The 22,875-nt window shown below is 34.2% G+C and overlaps 1 protein-coding gene across 4 annotated transcripts in view; it reads right to left on the bottom strand.

Annotated features, from left to right (window-relative positions):
- The window catches only part of TRIQK (triple QxxK/R motif containing), a 98,565-nt gene extending 78,864 nt beyond the window's left edge, over positions 1-19,701 (bottom strand). Inside the window, exons 1-2 of one of the 4 annotated variants that reach the window (XM_007164910.2) lie at positions 19,576-19,701; positions 2,722-2,881 (exon numbers count right to left, since the gene is read on the bottom strand). The gene's annotated coding sequence lies outside the window, so the exon portion shown is untranslated. Of the gene's footprint in view, positions 1-2,721; positions 2,882-19,381; positions 19,517-19,573 lie in introns of those variants that run through there. The other 3 variants (XM_057532349.1, XM_057532348.1, XM_007164912.2) reach the window with 3 other exon arrangements.
- Between the last annotated feature and the right edge of the window lie 3,174 nt (positions 19,702-22,875).

The raw sequence follows: 22,875 nt of genomic DNA, 5'->3' as shown, positions 1-22,875 counted from the left end.
AATAGCCAAGACATGGAAGCAACCTAAATGTCCATCGACACATGAATAGATAAAGAAGATGTAGTATACATATACAATGGAATAATACTTAGCCATAAAAAGAATGAAATAATGTCATTTGTAGCAACATGGATGGACCTAGAGATTACCATACTAAGTGAAGCAAGTCAGACAGAGAAAGACAAATATCATATGATATCACTTACATGTGGAATCTAATAAAAATGATACAAATACGGGATTAACATATACTATACTACTACATATATATACTACTATATATAAAATAAACAACAAGGACCTACTGTATAGCACAGGGAACTATATTAATATCTTGTTATAATCCTCAATGGAAAAAAATCTGAAAAAGTTATATATATATATATATATATATATATATATATATATATATATACACACATATGTCTATGTATATATACACATATATATAAAATCACTTTGCTGTACACCTGAAACTAACACAACATTGTAAATTAACTATACTTCAATAAAAACAAAAAAAAACAAACAAAAAACAGGAATAATCTCTCACAAATTAAATTTAATCAGGAAATTCCTCTGAGGTATATCATTCAATGCTCCCTAAGTCCTTTAGGATAGAGTTCTAATTCCATAGTGTGTTATAATCTAACCCCTGTTTTCCCACTAATCTCTTTATCTGTCTTTCCCCACGCAGGCACTATGCCCCAACTAGTTTTAACTACATGTAGTTTTCTGAAATGATCATAATATGTAACAGCTTACTGGCTTTGCCCATGTCCTTCCTTTCTCTGAAAATGCTTTCAAATACTTCTTTACTTGGGTATCTTATACTCCTTTAAAACAGTAGAAAGGCATGGTAGTCATTAATTCTGTTCACATATCTTCCAATTTTCCTTTCCCTTTGCGTAGAGGCCAGTATTGTACTTCACAGTCCCCCATTTGAAATAAAGCAATTTGCTTTGACCAGTGAAACTCTACATGCCAGTGCATAACTAGCCACTCTTTCTTCTCACTTCTGCAGTGATCATGGAAGTACATTCAGATGAAGGCTTCAGTGTCTTTGGTCACTGTGAATCCCTACCAGTCCAATTTGGACATGTAGTCTGTGTGAGAAATAAATATTTGTTGTGCTAAGATTGGGAGAATGGGATTGACACGTACACTGCTATAATAAAAATAGATAACCAACAAGGACCTACTGTATAGTGGAAGGGAACTCTGCTCAGTATTCTGTAATAACCTAAATGGGAAAATAATTTGAAAAAGAATAGATACATGTACATGTATAACTGAAGCACTTTGCTGTACACCTGAAACTAACACAACATTATTAATCAACTATGCTCCAATATAAAATAAAAATTAAAAAAAGAAAGATACTGAGCTTTGGGCTTCTTTGTTCCTACAGCAAAACTTAGGCTATCTGAGTGATTCAAAGGGTTACATTTTTCAGGAAGACTTTCATGAGCCCAACACAGTCTGATTAAATGTTGCTTCCTCAAGTAATGATAAAGTTCTGTTCATACTGCTGCAATTTCTACCTCCCTTCAAAGTGTACTTCTGAGGGCAGGAACTGTGTATTTAATTTCTGTATCCTCACCAACTAGTACAGCTCATGGTAAGTCCTTAAAAAATATTTGCTAAATTAAGCATTCATTCATTCACTCATCAAAGGCCAGGGACTACTCTGGTTGCTAGAATAAAACCAGAGCAAACAAAAACCCTTACCCTCATAGGAATAACTAATATTCTTGCAAATGATAATGACAGTAAACAAGACAAATAAGTATAAAATACATAGCTTATTAGATAAGATAAATGCTCAGTAGAAAACACAGAACAGGGATATTTTGGATGGTGACCACGTAAGACCTCATTTAGAAAGTGACCTTTTAATAACAACCCAAAAGAAAGTAAATAAATTGGTCATGCAGATATCAGGGAGAAAGCAATTCAGTAGAGAAAATAATGGAAAAACCCTGAGATAGGAACACGCCTGGCATGTTCAAATAACAACAAGGGAGACAGTATGGCTGAGCAAGTGAGTAGTTAGGGATGAGATTCCCTAACTTCAAAGCTTTAGCTTTTATTTTGAGTGAAATGGGGAGCTATTGAAGAGTTCTAATTAGCATGAGGGGTGGAAGAAGAGAGTAGAAGATAGAGTCACAGATATAATGGGGGCCCATTTTCTTCCATTTTATAACATATTTCCTCTCTCCACAAAGCATGTGAGACATAGATGTACCAATTAATCAAGAAAGATTTAAAATAATGTTGAATAATAGATATTTTGTGATGATCTTAATTTGTTCACTACTTACTATGCAGGGACATTGATTTTAACCAATATATAATTATCAACATATAGTTATATATCAAAGTATCATAGTGTATCAAACATCAAGAGAGACCAAATATTTAATGTGGCAACAAATTCTCATAGACAATTAATAATACTAAATGATTTAACAAATTAATCAGATAAAAATTTATAGTTTTATGGATCTTGCTTCATTTTCTTGGATTTACCCAAAATCATAAAGTAAATACAAGTAAAAACATTTCCCCATGGTAATCCTGCCTCCCATAAAAAAGAACTAATTCCAAACTCAAGTTCATTGCCAAAAACAAACAAACCAAAACACGAGAAACAAAGTGAAAGAAAACAAACCACAAGTCAAAACACCTTTTGCCAAATGTTAAATCAAATAAACACACCTTGTGTTGTATCCTTGAGGCTGCCAAGTCTTAACTCTGGAGAGATGTCAAGGGGTAAGATGTTTCCAAAGGCAAGATCTTTACTGAGAAAGCTGTGCTCGCATTCCTGGCAAATTCAACTCCAGATACCAATAATAATACTCTTGGTTGCTTTTTCTTACTGGAATTCAAAATAGAGTATATGGAAATATTAAATGGATGATCTCCAGTTCCTTAATGTCCACAAAATAAAATCACTGTGGTAGCATTTTCCAAGTTGTGGTTTGTGGTTTGCTAGCTCTGTTATATGTTCATTCAAATTAAGTTTCTATGGCCATGTATACTTGAAAAACATTGCATACTACTCCCCCTTTACACAAGGTACACTTTCATAAAAAAGCTCTGAGAAGTCCTGTAATAGAAAAGCAATTTTAAATTTACTTGACCCAATGTGTCCCAAATTTATTTAAGTAAAGACCCCCTTCCACTGTAATAAACAGTTACATTATTTCTGCAGATCACACTTGAAGAATGGTTCATTGTATAGTGATTATCTGAAAAGTATTAAGAGATGTTTCCAGTATATTTTAGACTTAAATATGAATGTAGAGACTAATTTGAATTTATTTTCTGTTATTGCAATTTGTAGAGTTGACCTATAAATATATTTATTCAGCCATAATTGTTAAGTACATGTTACTTTCTAAACCAAATGCCAATTAAAAAGCAACAAGGAAAACATTCAAAAAATGTATGGTTTATTCATTTTTGTTCAATGAATATTTATTAAATACTTATTATGTGCCAGGCACTGAACTTATCTCTAGCTTTATGCCACAACTGTTGTCACATAGATAAGAGTATCAAATTTAAGTGGTTCCAAACTGCTGTCTAACAATAATAATCAACACAAAATTTAACTCAAAGTATTTGAGAATACAAGTTTTACTAATTGTAATTATATCATTAAAAATAGCTTGCAGAGGTGGCCAAGATGGTGGAGTAGGAAGACCATGAACTCACCTGGAGTTCAACGGACACACCAAAATTACAACTACTTACAGAGCAATTCTCCATGAGAACAACATGAAGACTAGCATATAAGATTTTTCACAACTAAACATATAAAGAAGGGACCACAAGAAGATGAATAGGAGAGGCAGAGATGTGGTATAGTCAGAGCCCACTTCCTCAGATTGTCAAACCACAAATGAAAAGAATATCAAAATCTTAGAGTTCCTCCCCAAGGAATAAGAGGCCTGAGCCCCACACTAAGCTCCCTAGCCTAGGGGTCCTGCACCAGGAAGACAAATCCTCAGGATGTCTGGCTTTGAAAACCAGCAAGTCTTATGTTTGGGAGAGCCAGACAGCTATAGGAAACAAACTCTCTGCTCTCAAAGGGCATGTACAAAACTTCACATGTTCTGAATCCCAGCACAGAAGCAGTAGTCTGAGAGGAACCTGGGTCAGACCCACTTGCTGATCTTGGAGAGCCTCCCAGAGAGGCAGGAGGTAACTGGGACTCCCCATGGGGATAGAGAAGCTGGCAACAACCATTTCTGGGAGCTCATTCTACAGCAATACCACCAGCATTGTCAATCCCCATTTTGGAATCCTCCCTCAAGCCATCAGTGGGATAGCAACAGACTCATGCCTCCCTGGACTGTGTGGACAGCCGCCCGGAGACTTGGCCATGCTCACTAGCAGGCCAGTGCCAGCTCAGTGCCCACCTGGACCATGCAAACAGCCGTGCTAGGACTCAGCCCCACACACCAGCAGGCGAGCGGCAGTCCTATTTCCCCCAGGCTGTACAACCAACTGCATGGGGAGCTCATGCCATCCCCTAGCAGGCCTGCAGCTACCACGCAACATGTGGCTTCGCAGCCAACCGGGTTGGGGCCAGCCTCACCTACCAGCACGACCATGGTAGTCAGCCCTGCCACAACAGAGGGCACATGCAGCCCATGTATGGGACACCCCTAGGACATATAGTTCTGGTGACCAGAGGGGAACATGCTGCTGGGCTACATAGGATATCTCTTACATAAGGCCACTTCTCCAAGAAGAAGAAACATAACTGACTGATCTAACATGTAGAAATAAACACAGAGAACTGGGAAAAATGAGGCAACAGAGAAATATGTCCCAAATGAAGGAACAAGTCGAATCTCAGAAAAAGACCTAAACAAAGGGGAGATAAGTAATCTACCCAATAAAGAGTTCAAGGTAATGATTATAAAGATGCTCACCAAATGCAGGAGGAGAATGGATGAACAAAGTGAGAAGTTCAACAAAGAGCTAGAAAATATAAAGAAGAAACAAAGAGAGCAAAGATTACAATAACTGCAATAAAAAAAATTTACTAGAAGATATCAATAGTAGATTAGATACAGAGGAACAGATCAGCAATCTGGAAGATAGACTACTGAAAATTACCCAAGCTGAACAGAAAAAAAAAAAAAAAAGAATTTTTAAAAATTAGGATAGTCTAACAGACCTCTTGGACAACATCAAGCAAACTGAAATTCACATTATAGGAGTCACAGAATAAAGAGAAGAAAGAGCAGATAACTTATTTAAAGAAATAATAGTTGAAAAGTCCCTAACTTGGGGAAGGAAGCAGACGTCCAAGTCCAGGAAGCACAGAGATTCCAAAACAAGATGAACACAAGAAGGTTCATGCCAAGACACTTTATAAATAAAATAGCAAAAATTAATGATAACAGAGGATATTAAAAGCAGCAAGTTAAAAGCAGCAAGTTATGTATAAGGGAACTCCCATAAGGCTATCAGCTGACTTTTAGCAGAAACTCTGAAGGTGAGAAGGTAGTGGCACAATATATTTAAAATGATGAAAGGGAAAAACCTACAACCAAAAATACTCTACTTGGCATGGCTTTCATTCGGATTTCATAGAGAGATCAAAAGTTTTACAGACAAGCAAAAGCTAAAAGACTTCAGCACCACCAAACCAGGTCTAAAAGATATATTAAAATGACTCCTTTAATAAGAAAAGAAAAGGCCACAACTATAAATATGAAACTTATGAAAGGAAAAAAAATCTCACTGATAAAGGCAAACATACAATAAATCAACCACTTATAAAGTAGGAAGATTAAAAGACAAAAGTAGTAAAATCATCTATATCCACAATAAATAGTTAAGGGACACAAAAACAAAAATATAATATCAAAAACATTAAACGTGGTGGTGGGGGAGTAAAAATATAAGGCGGTTAGAATGCCTCCAAACTTAAGAGATCATCAACTTAAAATAATCACACACATACACACACATACACAATACATATCTCTATATATATGTATATAGGTTGTTATATATGAACCACAGGGTAACCACAAATCAAAAACCTAAAATAGATACAGACACAAAAAAAGAGAAAGGAATCTAAACATAACACTAAGATAGCCATCAAATCAAAAGGGAAGCAAAAGAAGAAAGGAGAAAAAAAAAAAAAAAAAACTACAGAAACAACCCAAAAACAATTAACAAAATGACAATAAGTACATGCATATCAAGAATTACTTTAAATTTAAATGGACTTAATGCTCCAATCAAAAGACATAGAGTGGCTGAATGGATTAAAAAATTAAGATTCATACATATGCTTTCTACAAGAGTCATTACAGTTCTAAAGACACACACAGACTGAAAGTAAGGAAATGAAAAAAAAGTACTCTACGAAAATTGAAACAAAAAAGACTGGGTTAGCACTGACAGACAAAATAGATTTTAAAACAAAAACTGTAATAAGAAACAAAGTATGACATGACATAATGATAATGGGATCAACCCAACAAGAAGATATAACAATTGTAAATATAAATGTACCCAATATGGGAGCACCTAAATAAATAAAGCAAATATTAACCACTATGAAGGATGAAACTGACAGTAATACAGTAGTAGAAAACTTTAACACTCCACTTATATCAAAGGACAGATCATTCAGACAGAAAATTAGTAAAAAAAAAAAAAACACTGGCCTTAAATGACACATTGGAGCAGATGAAATTAATAGATACATATAAAATATTCCATCCCCAAACAGCAGAATACAAATACACATTTTTTTCAAGTGCACATGGGTCATTCTCCATAATAAATCACATGCTAGGCCACAAAATAAGTCTTCATAAATTTAAGAAGATTAAAATCATATCAAGCATCTTTTTCCATCAAAACGCTATGAGACTAGAAATCAATTACAAGAAAAAAAAATACTACAGAAAACACAAACATGGTGGAAGCTAAACAATATGCTACTTAAACAACCAATGAGTAATAGAAGAAATCAAATGAAGTAAAAAAATACTTGAAGACAAACAAAAATGGAAACACAGCAATCCAAACTCTGTGGGATGCAGAAAAAGTAGTTCTAAGATGGAAGTTGACAGTGATACAAGCCTACCTCAGGAAACAAAAAAATCTGAAAGAAACAATCTGGTCTTGCACCTAAAGTGATAGAAAATAAAGAACTAACAAAATCCAAAGTTAGTAGAAGGAAAGAAATAACAAAGATCAGAGCAGACATAAATAAAACAGAGACTTAAAAAAAACAAAACAAAACAAAGAGGGAGAGAGAGAAAAGCTCAATGAAACTAAGAGTTGGTTTTTTGAAAAGATAAACAAATGGATGAACCATTAGACAGACTCATCAAGGAAAACAGAGAGGGCCCAAATAAATAAAATGAAAAATGAAAAAGGAGATGTTACAACCGACACCACAGAAATACAAAGGCTCATAAGAGATTACTACAACCAATTATGTGCCAACCTAGAAGAAATGAATAAATTTCTAGAAAAGTACAATCTCCCAAGACTTGATCAGGAAGAATTTAGAAAATATTGGATTGGCCAAAAAGTTTGTTTGGGTTTTTCTGTAAGACGTATGGGAAAACATACGTCTTTTTCTGTAAGATGTAATGGAAAAACCCGAATGAACTTTTTGGCCAACCGAATATGACATGCCCAATTACAAGTAATGAAATTCAGTCATTAATAAATAAATTAATATTAATTTACTCAATCATTAATTAACAAATTCAATCAGTAATAAAAAAAAAATACTCTTAACAAAGTTCAGGCCCAGATGGCTTCATAGATGAATTATACCAAATATTTAAAGAGTTAACATTGATCCTTCTCAAACTATTTGGAAAATTGAAGAGGAAGGAACACTTCCAAACTCATCTTACATGGCTAACATCACCCTGAATACCAAAACCAGAAAAAGAGACCACAAAAAAAGAAAATTACAGGCCAACACCAGTGATAAACATATATGCAAAAATCCTCAACAAAATATTAACAAATCAAACAATACATTAAAAGAATCATACACCATGATCAAGTGGGATTTATCACAGTGACAAAAGATGATTCAATACTCACAAATCAATCAATGTGATACATTACATTATCAAATTGAAAAAAAAATGATCATCTCAATAGATGTAGAAAAAGCTTTTGACAAAATTCAACATCTGTTTGTGATAAAAACTCTCAACAAAATGGGTATAGAGGGAATGTACCTCAACATAATAAAGGCCATGTATAATAAACCTATAGCCAACATTATACTCAATGGTGAAAAGCTGAAAGCATTTACTCTGAGATCAGGAACAAGATAAAGATGCCCACTTTTGCCACTTTTATTCAACCTAGTATCAGAAGTCATAGCCACAGCAATGAGACAAGAAAAAGAAATAAAAGAAATCCAAATTGGAAAGGAGGAAGTAAAACTGTCCCTGTTTACAGATGACATGAATATATATATATAAATATATATATACATATATATAAAATATGTATATACTATATAATTTATATACATATATAAATACATAGAAAATCCTAAAGACACCACCACAAAACTATTAGAACTCACCAATGAATTCAATAAAGTTAATATACAGAAATTGTTGCATAGCTATACACTAACAATGAACTATCAAAAAGAGAAATTAAGAAAACAATCCCATTTATAATTCCATTTAAAAGAATAAAATACCTAGAAATAAATCTAACCAAGGTGGTAAAAGTCCTGTACTAAAAAAACTCTAAGACACTGATGAAAGAAATTGAAGCCACACAAACAATTGAAAAATATACTGTTCTCATGGATTGAAATAATTAATATTGTTGAAATGACCATACTACTCAAGGCAATCAACAGAGTCAATGCAGTTCCTATCAAATCCCAAAGGATTCTTTATCAAACTAGAACAAACAATTCTAAAACTTGTATGGAAACACAAAAAGACCCAGAATAGTCAAAGCAATCTTGAGAAAGAAGAACAAACCTGGAGATATCACCCTCCCTGATTTCAAACTACACTACAAAGCTACAAAAGTATCAAAACAGTATGATACTGGCACAAAAAAAAGACACACAGATCAATGGAACAGAACAGAGTCCAGAAAGAAATGCACACTTATATGATCAATAAATCTATGACAAAGGAGGTAAGAATATGTAGTGGGGAAAAGAGAGCCTCTTCAATAAATGGTGTTGGGGAAACTGGATAGCTACATGCAAAAGAATCAATAGGGTATTATGCTAAGTTAAATAAATCAGGTGAAGAAAAAGACCAATACTGCATGATCTCACTTACATGTAGAATCTAAGAAAACAAACAAACAAACAAAACAAAATGAAAAGATACTCATAGATGCAAAGAACAAATGGGTGGCTACTAGAAGAGAGAGAGGCGGGGAGGTGGGTGAAATAGGTGAAGGGTATTAAGAGATACAAACTCCAGTTATACCATAAATAAGTTACAGCATAAGGAATATAGTCAATAATATATTTGTATGGGGACAGATGGTTACTAGACTTATTGTGGTGATCATTTCATAATGTATGCAAATGTCAAATCACTATACAGCACACCTGAATCTAATATAATATTGTAGGTCAACTGTATTTCAATAAAAAGTAGCTTGCAATTTTCAGACTACTTGAAAATAATGATGATAATTCAGGTCAAGAGTCACAATATGAAAGCATAGTCTTTTAAAAAAAATGATGCTGCAAAAGAATAAAGTTGAACTCCTACTTCATACCATACACAAAAATTAACTCAAACCAAGTCATAGACCTAAATGCAAAGGCTGAAATTATAAAATGCTTGGAAGAAAACACAGAAGTAAAACTTCATGACCTTGTGTTAGGCAATAGTTTCCTAGAAACAACATGAAAGGCACAAGTAACAAAATAAAAGATAGGTAAATTGGACTTCATCAGAATAAAACAACTTTTGTATTCCAAAAGATATGATCAAGAAAATGAAAAGACAACCCACAGAATGGGAGAAAATATTTGCAAATTTTATAACTGATAAGGGTCATATACAGAGAATATATGAAGAACGCTTACAACAGTAAAAATACAAATAACAATTTTAAAATGTGCAAGGGATTTGAATAGATATTTCCTCAAAGAATAAATACAAATTGCCAATAAGCACATGAAAAGATACCCAGTATCATCAGTTATTAGGGAAATTCAAATCAAAATCACAATTCAAATCATACACACTAGGATGGCTATACCAAAAGACACATAATAAGAAGTGTTGCTGTGGATGTGGAGAAACTAGAACCTTCATACACTGTTTGTGGGAAAGCAAAATGGTGCAGCCATTTTGGAAAACAGTTTGGTTGTTCCTCAAAAAACTAAACAGAATAGCCATGTGATCCAGTAATTCCACTACCAGGTATATACGTGAGAGAAATGAAAATGTATGTTCACATTAAAATGTGTACACAAATGTAAATAGCAGCATTATCCTTATAGCCAGAAAGTGAAAACAATCCATGATAAATAGATAAACAAAATGTGGTATAACCATACGATTGAATATTATTTCAACATAAAAAGTAATGAAATATTGATACATGGCACAACATGGATGAACTTTGAAAACATTATGCTAAGTGAAAGAAGCCATTCACAAAAGTCCAATTAATGCATCATTCCTATTGTTCTCTTTATAGTAAATGTTCAGAATGAGAAAATCTATAGACAGAAAAAGTTTGCTTAATGGTGAGGGTGAGAGCAGAACAGATGGGGAGTGACTGATAGTGGGTACTTTCTGAGGTGATGAAAATATTCTAAAATTAGATAGTAGTGATTGCACAACTCTGTGAATATGCTAAAACCCACTGAATTGTACACTTTAAAATGATAAATTTTATGATTGTGAATCATATCTCAATGAAGCTGTTATTAAAATAAAAGAATCATAATAATATAGATCTGTAGTCTTATCTAAAATGTTTGAGGGACTTCTCTGGTGATCCAGTGGTTAAGACTTTGCCTTCCAATGCAAGGGGTGTGGGTTCGAGCCCTGGTCAGGGAGCTAAGATCCCACATGGCTCGCAGCCAAAAAATCAAAATGTAAAACATAAGCAATATTGTAACAAATTCAATAAAGACTTTAAGAATGGTCCAGATTTTTAAAAGAATTTTAAAGTCTTTATAAAACACTTTAAAAATTCTTTTAAATTTAAAAAAAAATTTTTTTTTTTAATTCTAAAAAATAAATAAATAATAAAATAAAAATTAAATAAAATAAAATGGGCGAGATGTGTTTTGGAGACTATAGAAAGGTAATATGTCCCATATCTACCATAATTACATGACACTCTTAGAGGAGTATGGGGGCAGCACATCAATACTTCATAGCAAAATCTTATCAATATTTACACTGACTAGAAAAATAAATACTATATAAGTAGTACCTTGTCATTTCAAAGCTGGTTTGTCTCAAATGAGTTTGTGAAAACTTGGAAAAAAAATAATTTTTCAAAACTTTTGTGTTTTGAAAATGTGAATAATGGGTGTTGAAGCCTTATAATGATGATGATTAATATTAGTAATAATAATAATATCAGCAGTTTCCATTTACTGTGTTAAGCATGTCACATGCATTATCAGAAATTCTCATAATATTCCTGTGGGATAAGTACAATTAACCCCAACTGGGAAAACTAGGTTTTCTAATGATTAGGTGACTTTTCCAGGCATGCAGTTAACAAGGTAAGGGTAGAGATTTGAAATCAAAGCTGTCTAATCACAGAGCACACTCACTTTCCTCTACAAGGAAGAGAGTGTTCAGATCATTTATCTGAGATATAGACTTTACATCTGTAAAATGGAGAAAAGAAATTGGGGGATTGTTTATATATCCCCCTCAAAGGAAAAACTGTTATAAATATAACATAAATGGGTATATCCCAAGGCAACTTTTGCTTCATGAAGGTATAAGTCATAGCATTAAAGAATTTTAGGGAGTGCTGTACTTGAAAATTTTAAGAACCATTATTCTAAATACTAATCTGATCATGTTGCTCTACAGTTCAAAAATCTGAAATGGATCCTCATTGCCCACAAGATGAGACTGGCTTTGCATGACATATAATAGCCTTCTTGGCCTGGGCTAGCAGGTCTTATTGCCTCAACTCCAGCCACTTTTTTTTTCCAAATTCTGTTCCAGCTACTGAATTTCTTACATTTCCTAATCACATGACCCTACTGACAGCTTAGTGGCTTTACAAATCTTGTTCTCCATGTTACCTTAGCCCCAGCCTTAACCACCTTGAATTCACAAATATCCTTCAAAACCTTGTTTCAATGTCACTTCTTCTGAAATAATTCACCTATACTTGCCAAACAAATATTTGATTATTAAATGATTGACATACAACCTACTTATTTCTTCTTACAGTATTGCAGTATTAACTGATTTTTGTCTTCGGAGGTGATATTCTAAAATCTTTACATGAATTTTTTTCTAAAGCACAGAGACGAAAAAGAGAAAATTTGGATTATTAAATAAAAAGAATAATAGATTCTTGGTTTTAACCCAAGTCCATATAAGACCAAAGAGTTGCTAGGGTAAGTAGAACATTGAAGGGCAATAACTGAGTAAATCTGGGTACCGTGAATTGAAAAGAAAGTTTCAGTCTTATACACTAAAGTCCATATATATAGTTCAGGTTAGGAGTTGCAAAGTTTTTCTGTAAAGGGCCAGATCATAAATATTTTAGGCTCTGCAGGTCAAGAGACAAAATCAAGTTATAACTCAAGTTTGTCACTGTGATTTGTAGTGCTCTGAGAAGCAATGCAAAGCTATGAGAGCACCACATTTATATCTCTGAGGCAATTACTCAACACTGCTGTTTTAACACAAAAGCAGCTATAGACAATATGTAAACAAATGAGTGTAGCTGTGTTCCAATAAAACTTTATTTGTAAACAATAAAGTTGGAATTTCATATAATTTTCACATTGCAAAATATCATTGTTTTGATTTTTTTCAACCATTTAAAAACATAAAAACTATTCTTGGTTCATGGGTCCTACAAAAACAAGCCAGATGTGGGTGGGCTCCGGGTCATAGTTTGCTGAGCTATGGTTTATTTTTTAATCTATTCATACTCTTGAATTACCAGGTTTCATCTCTGGCATAAATAAATCAGAAAATCACAATGTTTTATTTAAATTTAGATTGCTGTTGCTGAATTAATTTTTATATTATATATCTTCTCATGCAGTTTTTTTGTTACATTTGAATTTTTAACTAGACTTAATGTAATTATTAAAGCCACCTCTATATTCTAGGGCTCTGAGATATATCATCTTTTTTGTTCATTTTTTAATATACCATCGCTTTCATATTTATATTGTATCAGCTTCTTATAAATTATTGTCCTTTTTCCCCCCAAGCAAAAAGTATGTAGTTTAGAGTTCTTTATATACTTAAGAGTGGTTTTCTGTTGCTGTGTGTGAACAAGACAGATTGCATGGAATTTTGTTTTAAACTTTAAAAATGTTGCTCTGTTGTCATTTGGTATTTAATACTACAGAAAAGAAGTCTGAGACCAGCTTAATTTTTGTTTCCTGATAATAATATGCTATTTTTTCTCTCTCTTTCTATACATATGAAATTTTTTTTTCCTTTATCATTATAATTTGAAAAAAATCTTGATATTGTGTCTCTGAGTTGTCACATCTTATATAAGAAATATCCTTTCTGCATACATTGGTCACTTTTTAGTTCATAAAACTTTTATTTCCTGTTATCCCTTTGTTTATTACTTTTTTTCAAATGTTCTGTTCTCTTGTTTAGGAACAATTATCTATTTTCTAGTCTCTCCTTCAGAAATTCCAAATGTTCATATAATGGACTTCATTCATCTTTCTCTCTTTTCTTGCATTCAGTATTTCAGCTAGGACATTTTTTCAAGTCTATTCTCCACACATTAGATTTTCTACCATAACATCAGTTCTGCTCTTTACTGCCTCAAATATGAACTTTTAATATGTTATTGTGATAGGCAGAAATGTCCCTCCTCAAAGATGTCCAAGTCCTAATTCTTAGAACTTGTGAATATGTTACCTTACAGTGCAAAAGGAACTTTTCAGATGTGATTAAATGAAGAACCTCCTGGATTATCCAGATGAGTCTTTAAATGTTGTTAAGTTTTCCTAGTTGTGGTCATAATGTATTTGACTACAGAAGAATAGTCAGAGAGATGCAATGTTGCTGGCTTTGAAGATGGAGGAAGGGAGCCATAAACCAAAGAATGTGGGCAGCCTCCAGAAGCTGGAAAAGGCAAGGAAACAGTCTCTCCCAGAGCCCCCAGAAAGGAATGCATCCCTGCCAATACCTTGATTTCAGCCCAGTAAAACCTGTATCAGACTTTGAAATACAGAAATTATACAGCATGAATATAAAACTAATACAGTTCTCACATTTTTCAGTTTCTTTGTCCTCTTTTTATCTTATTCTCTTCCTAGTGTCACTTAATCATTGCTCTTTTTATATGAAGTTCTCCTATCCATAGAGGCTATGCATTCTTGCATGTGTTAGATATCAAAAAATTCCCTCAAATATTTTTCCTTAGCTTAAAATTCTTCTCAGATTTTCACAGGTATGCCTATGAGTATTCTGCCAATTTCCTTTTCCTTGGTTTTGTGGGATTTTTTTGTTCCACTTTATTCATTTCAAATGCTAAATTTATCCAGAAAGTTATGGCATTGAAAGAGCCTGTATAGATCATTTCTACATAGCCCAGTGTTTTCCAAATGTGTGCATGTGTGGAGGGTGAGGGGAATGTTGAGGAAAGGAGAAGAGACAGAGAATAGACCTCTATGAACAGACAAAATGATATCAGGAACTGGGATATTCTTTTTAAAATTATACCTAAAAAATATCTAATACACTCCTGCCCAGAAAGATTCAGTGCTATAAACTGCTATAAGTGAATCACTGTGAATAATGAGAATTTTCATAATACTCAAGCATATTCTTCAGAGAAAAACTAGTAGAAAACCATAAATCTTCAACTCTTTCTATTCACAAATAAGGAACTTGATGCCTGGAGACATTATAAAACCCAACAAATGATGTATCTACTGCTGGAGCCAAGTCTAAAACTTTCAGTCCAGTGCACCTTCTAGCTGGTGTAGGTTATAAACTGTAATCTACAATTAGGATTTTGTCACAGGTATCCATATAATTTCTTATTCTATATCTTGCAATATTTGAATATTTTAAAATTCAAAGTATGTAAAAAATGCTTTTTGCATTAAACTATCTTCCCTTCATCTTCCTCAAAAATTTAAGTTGTTCAATCTAATTGGTCTGCTGTTTTTGCAACTTTGTCCTACATAATACTACTATAGAAGAACTAAGCTACTTTATTCCTGCTTCATTCTCCATGTTCAATGGCTTGAAAACCATGAAATTGAAAAGATCTTCTCATTTACAGAACTGTCTCCACCTTCTGATTCAACACAACAGAGTTTGTTAAACCACTGAGTACAGAGTATTTATCTTTCTATCGTTGTTAACATTTCAAAACTAAAAAGTAAGCTAAGAAGTCATCTTTTCTTTTTGATGAAAATAGGTACCTACTCACTCTATTGTTGTAAAGATACTTAATACTTGTACCATATAAGAAAGAATTAAGTGTACATAATAGGGGTGAAAAAAATTTAGCTCTAGGAGTCTATGATTCTTATATGTTCAGTAAGGATATATTCAGTCTTAAGGATATTAAATATGATGAACTATGTATCGCTATTTTCCATTAATGTAATTTTAGTCATTCTGAGAGAATACCAAAAAATAACTACATTCTAAGCAGTGTTTTTATTAAGACCTTCAAATTTAGAGTCAAATCTATTGATATCAAAAACATGGTAGATACTGAATAGATGAATGGATAAAGAAAATGTGGTGTGTATATATACAATGGAATATTACTCAGCCATAAAAAGAATGAAATCTTTCCATTTGTGACAACATGAATGGGCCTAGAGGGTATTATGCTTAGTGAAATAAGTCAGACAGAGAAAGACAAACACTGTATATTACCACTTACATGTGGAGTCTAAAAAATAAAACAAACAAATGAATATAATGAAACAGAAATAGATTCACAGAGAACAAACTAGTGGTTACCAGTGGGGAGATTGGAAGAGGTAGGGGCATGATAGGGATAGAGGACTAAGTGGTATAAACTACTATGTATAAAATAAATATGCCACAAGAATATATTGTACAGCACAGGAAATATGGCTAATATTTTATAACATTACATGGAGTATAATCTATAAAAATTTTGAATCACTCTGTTGTAAACCTAAGACTAATACAATATTGTAAGTCAACTACACAGCAATTAAAAAAGAAAGAAAGAAAGAAAGAAAAAACATGGTACATATGAACAAAGACTAGGGGGAAATTTGGCCTAGTTTCATGTTTCTATATGGAGGAACTTCCACTCTAGTCTAGAGATGATTTTGGCGTTGGAGTAGGGGAAGGAAAGCTTTCATTGAGCTGGAGGACCTCTACATTATACAATATTCAGTATCCTTAAATCTCAGGGTCCTAAAAGCCAGTAGCTTTTAAAGATATTGTAATAATTTAATAACACCTCCACATATTTCAAATGGCCCAGAGGTACCATCCAGGATGAAAAACCAGAGCACTAGATTAACAGTCCTGGCCTCAGATCCCACTCTGTATTCACAGCTTCCCAACAGGGGAGTTACATGATCTGTAGCTGAAATCCTTCAGTCCATATTATTCCAATGGGTAGAGATAACCTGTTATAAACCTGTAAACACTAGGGGTTTACCTTCTTTTTCTTCCCTCTCTGCCCTGGATCATATAGACCAGCAATTCTGAGTAAGTGCATCTGTTCTTTAAACCGAAATTTTCTCTCACTGGACTAAAGTCTAGGTCCCGAGAAAGGGAGTGGAGCTAAAAAGGGGAAGGAAGTTCTAGTACTCATTTTTGGTCTCCCACTGAAAGCACTATGTCCAATCAGCTCTGTAGTAATGAAGCAGATCTTGCCAACTCCACCTGTTTACAAATTCAAAAGAGCTATTATTTATTGAGGCCCTAAAGCTTTAATTCCATTAGAATTCTCGCTGCAATCAGTTTGTCTTTATTCTAGTTTCTCCACTAGAAATGAAGTGAGTTGAGTAAACAAAGGAATAACTACTAAACAGTTCGAATAAAATTATAAGTGCTAAAGAAACAATCAGTGCTCCTAAATACTCTTATGTTTATTACAAAAGCTATATATTTTTTCCTTTTCATTGTTTTCTCTATCTAACGATAGTATCTACTACTGATGCCCACTTTTACTGATAAAGTTAGATAAAGGTACGTTAGCAAACAAAATATCTCTATTTCTAGCCTTCCATTTTAACACAGAAATCGGGAAAAGAGCCAAAGTGGAGTCAAACACAATATTTTTTAGACACGGGAAATTATAATGTTATAAAAGATCATTCATTTAAATTAAATAATTCTAGTAGCATACACTAAAAGTAATCAGCGTTTCTTTGTCCAAAATGGACTTTGATAGAAGAGAGAATTACAAAAATACAATTTAACATTTTCCCAAAATATTGGACAATAATTTCTCTTTTACTTGCTTAAATATAAGAATATTCTTTAAGAGGATGATCAAAGGGCATTTGGAATAAAATACAATTTACATGTTTTTGAAAGACAGCAACAGTTTATTGATCATTGGTAGCTCTTGTTTGTTAAACACTAAAAAAAGAAAAGAAAAGAAAAAGGATTCATTGAAGACCATGAACTAAGGTAAGCTACAGTGAGATGCATTGCGGAAGAAAGGAAAGGACCCAATTCTGCTCCCAGCCAAATAGTTTTGGATATAAATTACTCACTCTTTGGAGTGAGGTAAGGTGGGAGAGTAATTTCCTTAACCCTCAAGAAGCTGATCAAAAACAGATGTTCTTTATCCAAGGTCCACTTATGCTTGTAATTGTGTCTTTTTCTAAGGGGAGAGTCAATAGCTTCCCTTGGCTTCTTACAATGGTATATGACACCAAAAAGGTCACTCATCGTTGAATTAGAAAGTACTCTTTACCAATTCTTTCAGGCTATGAATATACTTGAAAAAAATCTAGTGATGTCAAAAAAAAAAATTTCATGCAAGACATTTCAGGTACTATCTAACAAGAACTAATACAGAATCGACAACAGAGATCATAGAGACAAAAAGATAGATTAAAAGTGTAATCAGTAACAGTTTACATCCTTGTAGATCATTACTTTAATAACACTTTCACAACCAATTATTCCTCCTTACTTTTTAGAAATAAAGGGCACATAAGTATCTCCACTTTCCAGATGAGAAAACAGTTATGAGGGTTACTACCTAAGGGCAAATATTTCCAAACTCTGTTAGATTCCTGACTTTTAGGCCAGTCTTCTTCCCAGTGGTAACAAGTAGTACAAGCTTCCTTCTTGGGGATTTATACAGTAAACCTAGCAGAAGGAAGTAAAAGCAGACTTTTAGCTCCTTTGTGTTTTCTCTCTGGAATGTTTGTTCTGCTGAATCATTTGGGGTCAGCTGATTGGGGCAAAGAAGAGATTTGAAATGGTTATCTATCGTTACCATCTCATAGTTAATCATTAAATATGGGACAGTGAAGCAAAAGAGGGCTTTATAGGCTTAGTACCACCCTTCTCCATAATAGGGCCTGAAAGGGAGATCATATATTAGGGCATGTCCAATAATGAATTGCCTCAACTTCCTGAGAAGCTCACTGAGCTCAAACAGCAACACCGATTAAAAAGAATTCCAGGTGGAAGAAATCAGATCTTCTGTCATCCACATGGACACCATGTGGGTTCAGGGATTCACCAAACACCAGGAAAAGACCCAATCCCGCCCCACCATCCTGGCAATAAAGCCACCTCAGGCTGCCTGAAGCCCTTCTCTGCACATGTTTTGGTCTGCAGATACTTGTTCATTTTAGAAGGGGAGGCGAGGAAAAATGTTGAGAGGAGTAACACGAGAGAGGGAAGCCTGAGCGGGAACTATAGACACAGAGATCAGGACAGTGAAACGGTCGCGAATTAACTGACGGCACACGGGAGCCAACCCCTACCCTAGCGGAAGGCCTTGGGCGGTGGGTGGGGCTACGGTTTCTAGGGCCCAGCAGCCAGCGCCAGACACGCTGGCAGGGCGGGAACCGCGCGTTCCTTAGCAACCACGGCGGCCACGCCCACCCACCGCCCGAATCCCGCGCCCGCCATCCCCACCCCCATCGCGATCTCCCTGCTCGCCGGGAAGGGTCCTCAAGTCATTACCGTACCTACTGGGTTTCCCGGGCTCTGGTTTCCTCCTCTTCCAGAGCCCCCCTCCGCCCAGCCCGCCCAAGTGCCGCTCCCAGGGGCGGATCGAACGCACTGGGGGCCCACAAAGGAGGTGCGCCTGCTTTCAGTCCCGGACCCCGAGCTTCCCGGGCAGGGCCTCCCCAATCCCCTCGCCCTCGCTGGACACACACACCTCAGCTCAGCCAACGCAAGGGCCAACAAACTATGTGTCCGGCTGGAAATGTTGCTGTCCACGCTCCTGTCACTCAGAGGAGGGGGCGGGACGAGCCTGCTGCACACCCCTACTCCCAGAGGGCGGTACGGAAAAGAGGCGGGGCTCGACGGAAAGGGGCGGGAGCAGCCTTAACTTGCTCTCCGATTGGTCATTCTCTCTCCCGCCTCTGCGCGGGTCCTGGAAGGAAATGCGCGGAACCTGTGGCATTTCCTTTTGACGCAATTCCCAAGCTCTGATACCTGTCTCACAAAGTGACCGTGGAAACTGAAAATAAGGACTGCGACTTGTTTTTCAATATAAAGCACAGAAATACGTTCTTTTGATTATTGAACTTTTCTCATGTAACACACATACACACACACATAGCCCCATCCAGACTCTCTGGGGGGGGCATCCCTGGATGGAAGAATGAACTGTCTGAAAACAATGTTGTTTGCAGATTCAAGCTTTTAACAGATTAATCAGTTTAGGAAAGGTGATTCCTGAAACCTGACCAACAACTAAGATTTGGAGATATGTCCAGGTACCCAGTCTTCACACCTACAAAATTGGAATGAAATATTGTTATTAGTTATTATTTGCAAAGCATCTGACAATTGAATGATTTATACCTTATATAATCCTCACAACACCCATTGAAAGATGTTATTATCCACAGCTTAAGAACGAAGAAACTGAGGCTGTGAGTGACGTTTATTCAGTCGTTCAACACATGAAAAAGTGCCTGCAGTCATTATTTTTATACTGTAGTAAATTGAACTCAAATTTCTTTAAAAAAAATTATGTGACTTCCAATTTAATTTTTCTCTTGCTAAAACATAAGTCACTTTTCTCTAGGACAGCCCATCAAATCTTTAAAAACAAACGAACAAACAAAAGAAAACCTTGAGAAAGGAAATAGCATACAAAAGAACTGGACAAGTATAAACAGACTAACTAGAAGATTCTCTGAAATCTCCCAAGATATGAGGGCCAGGAATTGAGTCTAAAAATGTAATTTTATTTTTTGTCCTTCTAAATCCTTTGTTGGTCTCCAGTTCCTCTTCCAGAAATAAAGGTAGAGTTAAATGAGATTATCTTAATACTCTTGACCAGATTTTCATGTGTGCAGCTTTAAAATAATAAAATCCTTTTTTGTTCTATATTATACCAATACCCAGAAGTGTTTGTCTTGTCAGATAAGGTAGTAAGAAAGAAAATAAAAACAAACAAACGAAAACAATGCCTCTGGATAAGTGCTTTGAGATTCAATTAAAATGGCCACTATACTATGATAAAATTGTTAGAATAAAAGAAACACATTCCAATTGCAAATGCTTTTATTCTCTTGTCCTGCTGAATTTCCAAATTCTTCTGAAAGTTTGCTAGCTATGAATACCTCTGTACAAAAAATTTCTTCATTTGTATGACTCATGATCCCGATTGTTACTTTAATCTTTTAAAAATATTTGGTTTTACACTAAAAAGTGCTCTGATTGTATATTAATAAGTACATTATACAAATAAATACTGTAAGATTTAAATAAAAATGGTGAATTATTTATTTGAATCCTTTTTCAATTGCATATTTGAATAAGTACAGCAAATGTGTTTGAATATTCTCACATATATAAGAAATTATACATTTAAATAAATGTATTATATGCATGTAAATGTGTAATCATTGAAATAAACACAGCTGTATATTCCCCATATGTATAACTCCAGATGTTTGAAGCATATATTCAAATTTCTGGAACTCTACACCTTGGTATCTATTTAAACATCTCGTAGAAAATAGTGTGTTACACATACACAGGAATAAATTTTCAAACTGTATCCACAGTGAGGAAATAAGGTTAAAACTGTGAGTAATGAGTCTCTGCCAATGAATTTCTTATCTTGAACATACCCTTATGAGATAGCTTTTCCTTGCAAATTGTCTGCAAGTAGTTTACTGATCTATAAGGTGGGCACTAGCCAACTTACCTTCCATGAATATGGCTATTCCAAAGTAGTCTTGCAAGCATCTTTTAAAATAATTAAACTCCTAAAAATAATGTTTCAAATTAACTTTTAATACTCTAAACTTTTGGTGTAAGAGAGTCTCATGTTATCCAGACCTCAATTATTTATTTTTCAACTCATGCTTGTTCTCCAATACTTGGAACGTGTATAATTTAAAATTCCCTCCTAGGCACAAATATGTATTAGAAGAAATTATGAGGAATATACTAACCAAATACCAAATAAAGTGTATCTAGGGACATTGAACAAGAAATAAATGGCTTTACATAAAATTAAACATCCAGATATATGTTATGAATATACCTATTTCTTTATTATATAATGGCAGATATGTCATTTAGTTAAATTTGTGGTAAGTTGAATTGTCAACTAGAATCTAATAATTATATGTGCCATCATCTTTCGTCTAGATAAATGTGCATATAGATTGAAATTTGGGAGAATCATTTTGGATCAATTTGCAGAAATTATAATCCTGTCAAGATGTATGAAATTCATTGAATATATTAAAATAAGAAATATCATATCAAATTACTTAATCTTGTTAAGCAGTCTTTTGCCTTAGATTTTAAAAGTTGAATTATCCAAATTTGCTTTCTCAGTAGCTGGAATCGGCTACTTACTAGGTCAAACACACATATTATTATTTCTGTGGGATTGTCCTAGAACAACATCAGGGAGGTGTTTAGGGTGAATTTTGTTTAAAAATTTAAACGAATGATTTTTCATGTAAGTTCATTTAAAAACTCTGTGATCCTCTAAGTCTGTACTTGAAAGTCTTGGTTTTAATCTATTGTACTATATTTAAATCACTTAACAAAACCTGGAAAATGGGTATGTTTTCTTAAAGAAAGCCTTCCTTTTCAAAACTCAGAAAATTAATAAACTTTAAAAAACATTTTTATTGATTTCTATATTTGAAATTACAGTTATATAGCACATATATAGAATGAACTCCATGAAGAGAACTGACATGTTATTAAACACATATTTCAGTGTTTGTTGGCTTTTTGAATAATTGAATGCAATATTGTCTCTGAAATCTAGAAGAAAATTATGTCAAAAAATTCTTCAGATGATTAATAGTGAGAACATATATAGAGAATTATTTTATGTACACAGAAGAAATATGGACCATATATTACAAATATTTTGAGTATATAATTTCAAATGTAGAGTTGCCAGCTATTTCCTTAATCATCAAATGACATACATAAAAAGCATACCTTGTAGTGAGCTGAAAATGTTCAC

The sequence above is a fragment of the Balaenoptera acutorostrata genome, chromosome 17, assembly GCF_949987535.1.
Source record: "Balaenoptera acutorostrata chromosome 17, mBalAcu1.1, whole genome shotgun sequence".
Classification (NCBI taxonomy): Eukaryota; Metazoa; Chordata; class Mammalia; order Artiodactyla; family Balaenopteridae; genus Balaenoptera; species Balaenoptera acutorostrata.
Note: the sequence above shows the minus strand (reverse complement) of the source record. Positions and strands in the feature narration are given on the sequence as shown.